At 35.7% G+C, this 8198-nt stretch overlaps 1 long non-coding RNA gene across 1 annotated transcript; it reads right to left on the reverse strand.

The window, feature by feature from the left end:
- Positions 1-5944: 5944 nt before the first annotated feature.
- Positions 5945-6756, reverse strand: LOC126593883 (uncharacterized). Its single transcript, XR_007613047.1, has 2 exons — positions 6588-6756; positions 5945-6449 (listed from the first exon to the last, which is right to left on the reverse strand). It is a non-coding gene; the product is annotated as an uncharacterized LOC126593883 (long non-coding RNA).
- Positions 6757-8198: the final 1442 nt, after the last annotated feature.

The raw sequence follows: 8198 nt of genomic DNA on the forward strand, positions 1-8198 counted from the left end.
AAGCTTGGATTTGATGCTAAAATATAAGGGAATTTCACCTAATAGTTATGAACTTATATTTACAAGTAGTGGAGGTTACTGGTCATGATCGTGTTAAGTAAATTCCTGGAAGGAGTATCATGTTGTTCATAGTTACGAATGCCTTGTCAATGCTTATGATTTTCATAGATTTTAATGATCTTTGATATGTATCTCTATCATGATGTTCGTGTAGGGAACTTAATAGTAATAATTTGGTTGCGACGCTGAGTCCGATTCAATGAACTTAGGAAAATCTGAGGGTTAATTAGTGTTGTTCACGGTTAATCTGGGGCGTTGTCATTCATGGTTTATAGGAAGAATAACTGGAAATTGATTCGTATGCGTATATGTCATATGTGGAGAAGGATCCTCTAGCTAGCCATTCACCTCTTAAAAACATCCAATTTCATATTAGCTTTAGTTTGTGTGTGCAAGTATTTAGTTTAAGTATTAAATTCGTCCAAAAACCAACCCCCCTTTCTATTTCTTGTTTCTAGGTTATAATCTGTCCAATTGGTGTCTTTTTCATAGTTTTGAGTCTTTCTAGTTTAGAATTCATCCAAAGTCATCCTTAGTGTTAGTTTTGAGTCAATTTGTTTGTTTTGTGTAGTTTTTAGTATTTTGAGTCATAAGAGTCTAATTTAGTGTTTTTGAGTCTAGTTAAGTAAAATTGAGTCTAATTTAAGTAGATTAGTAGTCCCTCCTAATCCCCGGCCTAGAACGATCCCTATTTATCCATACTACAATTGTCAAAAAGAGGGTTTAATTTGTGTGCTAGTTTAATTTCACATCAATTGGCCGTCATGAGAGAGTGACGTAACCATGTGCATAGTGCGAAAGCAAAATTGATATAAAGAAATACAAATAATAAAAAAAAAACCAAGTTACCAACAATACTAGCTAAGAAAAGGTGTTAATGCGAGATTAAGTGTGAAATACACAACCAGAGCATAAATAACCTAAGTGCAGTCAAGCAGGACAAGTACTAATTATACAACACTCAAGGGTGATCATACATTTATGATGTTCTGTCAGAACCACCGTTGAAATCCCCGTGAACCACCAAAGCACTTCTACCTAAAACCTAGAGGGGTGTAAAACAGAAAGTGTGAGTGGGCAAAAACAAAGCTTTTTGAAATCATTTCATTTCTCAAAAGTTCTAACCTCTCGCCGTAAAACCTGTATAATTTCCCAGAAAATATAATATATGCTATATCAAAATTCATGCTCAGGATGAAAGTCCATAGAAATATACCATGCCAAAGTATCTCAATGAAATGCTATAAATAATCCAATTAAAATGTATCAATGCCAGATATCATATCAGCCAAATCCACCTATGTGACCTGCACGGCTGAGTCTATAGCTCATAACCAATCTCAATCATATCAAATTTTGCACACGAGTTGGAACCACCTAAAGTGATCTGTACGACAAGACTAGGTGTAAAATAAATATGCGCTAGGGCTATGATCACGTGAAGATTGTGCAAATGATCGCGGGTCACCTACGAGTCAGAACCACCTAAAGTGGTATGTACGACAAGCCTGTGCATCTAACTTGGATCCAAGGTGAGCATATGGTGCGGGAGGTGAACATCACGTGAATGACTGTGCCCTAACTCTGGGCGGGAGCACTAACACCGGGGTGCAGGTTTATGAGCTCTCAATACATCACATCATATCTTGCATAACTGAAGCAATCTCAAATTTTTAATTTATGAACTTACCTGGTACTTACCTGTGCGTCTGCAGCACCAATCATAAATATATGCAACTACTAATGCATAAATAAAATAGGTAGATGCTTTGCATGGCATTTCAAAACGTATAATCATTCAAATTCATTTTCTGGGAAAAATCTCAAGTATATAGGTATATACGGAAAACCAAAAGCCCACTCACTGGTATGTCGAAGGGTCGTAGCCCCCGAGCCTCGATTGATGGCACTTGTCCTCAGAATAGGTCTCACCTATATGCGAAATAACTGAATAAACGTTATTTAAAGCACATATACAAAACTAGGAAACAACTTCTCATACAATGCTCAAATGGGGTGTTTGAATATACCACCATGACCTACTCAACCTCAGGAACATCCCCATATTCTTAGAAAAATTTTCTGAGCACCCACGCGCAGGCACATGCCTGGCATAAGGGACATAATAGTTAACACCGTTAGGGAATATTCCGTTAAAAACTAGAATATGCAGTTAATTATACCTGACGACGTTACAATATTCTGTCAACTTTGACGGAATATTCTTCTCCTCCTTCCTTAGATCGTCGGAGCCCGGCGCCGGTGCCGCCGTTATTGTTGGAAATTGGAAAATCTTAGAACTTCAATATCTTCTTCATTTCTCAACCAAAATTCATGAAATTTGTACCAAAATGAAGCTTACAACGAGTAGAACAAAACCTTACCAATTTTAAGCCCTAAAATCCACGGGATCTGGCCGGAGAAACCTCGATAATCCGGCCAAAACTTGAAACTCGCAAACTGGGACTTCCCGATGTCCAAAACACTCCAACTTTCTTCCTTGAGCTTCATGAAGACGTCCTAAAGCTTCCTAGAACCTTAAAATCCGCTGAAAATTCCACGATCACGACTGCATGAACAGTACTCAAAATCTGAGATTCTGAGTTCTCAGGTTTTCACGTCCAACCACCACCACCACCATTTGACTCCTGAGCTTGCAAGGAGTAAAAAAAACAGCAATCACAACCTTGATTCGTGAAGTTGAAAGGGTTTTGAGGGTTGTCCGTACAGGTTGTACGGAAATGGTAAGAAAATCCGAGAGAGGGAGGAGAGAGAGAGGTCAACGGGTAAGGTGTGTGTGTGAGTGTGTGGTCCAGTTTGTCACCAACCAAAACTAGGAAAAATTTAGTTCTAGTTGGGTCCAAAAACTTAGGGACTTAACATATAGGTCCACAACCAAAACCTAAACCACACCACACCACAAACGTTCAAGGGTACTTTAGTCATTTCACACTGACAACAAAATAATTCGGGACGAGCTGTGACAAATGTCACCCCTAGAGGGGTTATGTGAAAGTAAATTAGAGCCTCAATGAGTGTTAGTATTATGTTTCAAACGTGATGGGGTTTTGTGAAAACACGATCAACTGTATGGGGTGTTATTGTAATTCACCCAAACAGAAATTGAAGTTTTTATCTCGAGTTTGCATTTGATCATGACCTAAAATGACAATGTACTGATTTTGCAGTGATCATGTTACTATAAAGATATGGGGATTTGACGATGCAAAGATGCCTGCTGATGGTTTTGCACCTTGGTGAGTAGCATTGGGAGTATTTCTTTTCATTTTAATAGAAATAGAATTTATGGGGGCTTAGCCCACTGTAAAGCATAACCCCACTTTTCCACCTCTTAATATAAATAATATCGTTTGATATAAAAGAATAAAAATAAAAATATCCTCGATTTCATATCTCAGATAGAGTCAATCTGATCAATTGCATGATGCGGCTGCAAATCACCACCAAACGATTTCTTTGGAAGCATCCTACAACAATTGCTTGCAAGTTTTTATATCTATTTTGCATTTTGAGATTTTACCTCGATTTTGTGTTGATAAACTTTTGAAATTGATTAAGGGTGTTGTTTGGATTCGGAGAATTGTGTTTCTGATGCTCCAATTCCAATGAGTAGTTCAAAGATATGCTGAAAGCTTCCCCGATTCCTCTGTACTTGCACAATTATGCACGTGTGCATGTGTGTTTGTACGACTTTATACATGCACCTACGGAAGTACATACGTTTGAGTCTAATGAAAATTTGCTTGATGTGCCAGTTATTTCAATATTATTGGTCCACCTTAAAAATTTAGTATGTTGGGTCCTGACCCAAGTATTATCCTAGTAATGTCACTGCATGATACCTATGCTCACTTACGTTGTGAGCGAATGTGAACGTGAATAAAATGTGAATAGGCATAATGTCACTGTATGTATAGTCGCCTTGTATAGTGAAGAGGATAAAGTCATGTAACTGAACCTGAGGTGTTTATAATCAGGACAGAGAGTTTTATTACATTGGTTAGTAACTGTTAGATGAGGTTATAAATGACTCACAAGTAAAAGAATATCCTCATTCAAACGAGATAAAGTTGAATGCCCAGCTTTATAGATTATTACATCCGAACAACTGACTACATAAGATATACTCTTATCATTAGTTTCGTGCCTTGGTTCATATTCTTAAGAGCTCTAGAGTTTCTTTCTTATTCTTAAGGTTTGATGATATTGTGTTGATCACCTAATTTGTCATCACCTAATGTTCTGTACTCAAACTCCAATTTTAAGTGAACATGATTGAAAGATCAGCTATAAGAACTCTGGATAATCCAAAAGCTCTTTTAAACTTTTTTCTGAATTCTATAAAAATTAGTTTTTAATTACACAACAGAACCACCACAGTGTCATAAAGAACACAGAGCTCTGCAAAGATATGATTTTGCAGCCCAACAAATTAGAGTTTGTACAGTTTTTGGTTATATTGGAGTGGAATTTGATACTTTTGTTTATATCGACTCATCACTAGGTCTCTCCTTTTCTTTCCTACTCATTATTCATAGACATCCCTACTAACCCGAGTGTTTAGAGTCGTGATTTCTATGACTTTTGTGAAGTGAACTGAACAAGCTCCACTCTCAACCTAGTTAGACTTCAATCTACCAATTAATTAATGCCCTGTCTTCGAATTTATATTACTTCAGGGTTTCAAAATTAATGCTTGATTTCTACCATTTCCTATATTATTCTATTGTTTTAGGCTACTTGTGAAGTGTTAAAGTATTATACATGTAAGGTAGAATGAAGAAGTGAATTAATTAGGTCCTCTTGAGAATATAGGGGATAAGTCTATGGGTGTTAACTGGGTTTTTAGATTGTTTGTTTAGTAACAACATAAAATCTCAATATTCACATCTCCAAAATATTTAACATCATCTACTAAGTATTAGAATGCATTAATATAAATAAGAACCTATTAAATCATTGAAAAAAAAGTTCTCTCTAACTGGTATAAACCTATGTTCGGCTAAAAAAAAAACGCTGGTATAAACCATATTCATTTCCACTAAAAACCTAGGTAACCATACTTTATTCTTATTTTCTTTATAGTATAAATCTGTTGTATAAATTAATTGCATGTATTTTAATATTTCATTTTTTTTCTTTGCCTATGCTGCTTTTTTCACAATCAAGAGTAGTGGAGTGGAACTTTTGATGCTCTGGTGAACAACATTTATCATATTTTCTCAATGTAAATCAAACAAAATTCCCCAATACTTTTTTCATGTAAATAACCCAACATTTCGTAATCTTTTGTATATAAGTTCTACTATTGATCGAAAACCAAAGAAACTACACAAAAACGTCTTGATCTATTTTGTTTTATGTAGATAGTCAAAAGTTTCTACGATTTTTTGTATGTAGACTATGTCAATTATATCTTTTGTATGAAAAAAATCTTTCTATTGTTTTCAAAGTAAATAATACTAATCTTCTATGACCCAGTCTTTTATATTTTTCAAACATAATCATTTTTATAATTTTAATCTCACTGCAACGGGCGAGCAACAGTTTCTAGTTGGTCACCAAATTGTAAATATTGAAAACCTCGTAGGTAATAAGTGTTATGTAAAATGGTCAATTGATGAATGTCAATTACTACCCTAAAGTTTCTTAGTTTTCAACATTTAGTGCATCAAGTTTTTTTTCATCCCAGAGTGGTACCTAAAGTCATAATATTGGGATACTTTCATACATCCGTTAAATTTATTGTTAAATCAGCAGTTAACTGGTGATGTGGCATCTACGTTGATAGTGATCTACGTTGATAGTGACTGAATGCCACATGTTAATATGGGCTCACATAGCTATTAAAAAAAACTAAAAATCATTTTGAATGTTTTATCCTTTCAATAAACTAATCTTCCAGGCGGAAAGAATTGGCTTTAGGCAAATCACGAACAAAGCTAATCTCATAATTCAACAAAGAAAACGCAATTGCCTCCTGCAAATCCTATTGCCCAAACTTAAAAATTCAAGCAAAACCCAATTACCCAATTGCCACATGCAAATCAAACTCAAAAAGTCAAACAAAATCCAATTATCAAACAGCTTCTGCAAATCATAAACTGAAAACTGGGCATGTTGGAGGACAGAGGAACCCTCTGCTATTTGCTCATGAGCTTGTTCACTTTGAACTTTCTCGTCGCAAGCCCATTACATCTTCGTCTTGTTGGTGCAGCAGAGGATGCCGCCACCTCTCCGAGCACCCCCACATCGGCAAAATCCGCCGTCGCCATTTGGTTGGAGTTCGGTCGCGACGGCGAGAAATCGAAGTCGAATGGGTCGGAAAGATTTTGGGGAATTGGCTTTAGGCAATTGCTCGCTCCTCCCTATGTTGCATAGGCAGAGACATAGATACAGACACAGATACAACAACACGACAAATTTAAAAAAACAAACAAAAACACAAACATAACTAGGGCACGACAATTAAAATATAATAAATATTACATTTAAAAAAACATTACCTCGAACTCATAATATAACAAAATTCTCATGCTAGATGCTAGAGGTTGCGCATCGGATGTGGAATCAAGTGGCTAAGAAACTAAAAAGAGATAGAACTGAGGGGGGCACCAGATTAGAGAGAAGAGGATTGAAGTTAGGTTGAGGTCGGGGACACTTTTAGGTTTTAGTTTCAATATTTCTAAATCTGTCCCAAAATGTTTTTTAAATTTACAAAAAGACTCATGCAGTGTCATAATCGTGTCCAAACTGTGTCCAGAGCGTGTCCAAATTGTGTTGAAGTGTCCGATACTCTGACACTTTAGAGTTTTGGAGTGTCCGTGCAACGTAGCTTCTCCCTTGCCCTCTATCTGTCTTTGCTTAGTGCATGTTGCCTAGAGAGAGAGATAGAGATGGAGTACATAAAGACTCTCTTGCAAATGTGTTGCAGATCATTAACATTTTCTTCTTCTTTGTCCTTTGCTGCTGATCCTGCAGCTGGTGTTGCTGATGATGTTGATATCCCTTCTCATCAAGAAAAGTATGAATATGTTATTTGATACCTACACCGTTGACTTATTTAAAACATTTGGATAACTGAATGATGTTTCATATAATTTGTGTGGGATGATCTTCAAATGAAGATTAAAAGATTGAATGCTTTTGATTATAAAGTTTTTACGGTAAAAATGCACGCATTATTTACAAGCGGCAAAATGATAACATCCCCCTAAAAGAGGAATGCAAGTATTATCCACGCAAAAAGTGATCTTGATTAACCGTTCAAGACCTAATGCCTAAACCGCAGTCCCCTTCAATGTGCAAGTAATTGTACCAAGAAAACATTCAAAATATCAATGGTTTGTTATTTTGGTTATTTATTATTATTTTTTAATTTTTATTAAGTCGGGCAAACATAAGTTCGAGCTCATTCAAAAATTGAGTTGAGCCAACCTACCAAAATCTAGATTTGGGTTTACAAACGAGCAGAGTAGAGTCGAGTATGAGCTTGAAAAATCATTCGACCAAGGTGCTCAAACTTACTTAGATGATATTGTTCGCAGACAATTGTACTTACGATGTTGTTTCTTCTATAAACTTTGTTTTTTGAACAAGTTGTAATCACAATGACTATTCCTCTAGGGATCTTAATGGACATGTAGTTATAGTACATGTATTAGCAATAGTGCCCATGCGTTGTTGCGAGTCTTAAAACCACTGGACGTAAAAGAAGAAAACAGCCAGTACAAACTTGTAATGAATAGTTTGTAATTAATAGGTTTTTAGTATGATCATGCTATTTAAACAAAGAAAATATAATAAGAAAAGAAGCAGTGTTGGTAGAAAGTGAGGTAATTTGTGCCATACCTATAGGCCGTAGTGAGGTCTGTGAAATCGAGTTTAGGTGTGTGTGTGTAAGTAATTATTTTTATTCCAAATGTAATAATTTTATTGGACTTCCTTTATTTAAGCCTAACTAGTACTTTTAAACTCGTATTTTTTTTTGGCATGTAAGTTAGTAGGAATTTTTTTTCAGCAAGAATATATTTAAGCCTAACTAGTACCTTTTTTTGGTAAAAGCAGAAGATTTATTGCCAAACCACACTAAACTTTACAACAAATTGAGGTCCAAC

This window comes from Malus sylvestris, chromosome 12 (genome assembly GCF_916048215.2).
Source record: "Malus sylvestris chromosome 12, drMalSylv7.2, whole genome shotgun sequence".
Taxonomy (NCBI): Eukaryota; Viridiplantae; Streptophyta; class Magnoliopsida; order Rosales; family Rosaceae; genus Malus; species Malus sylvestris.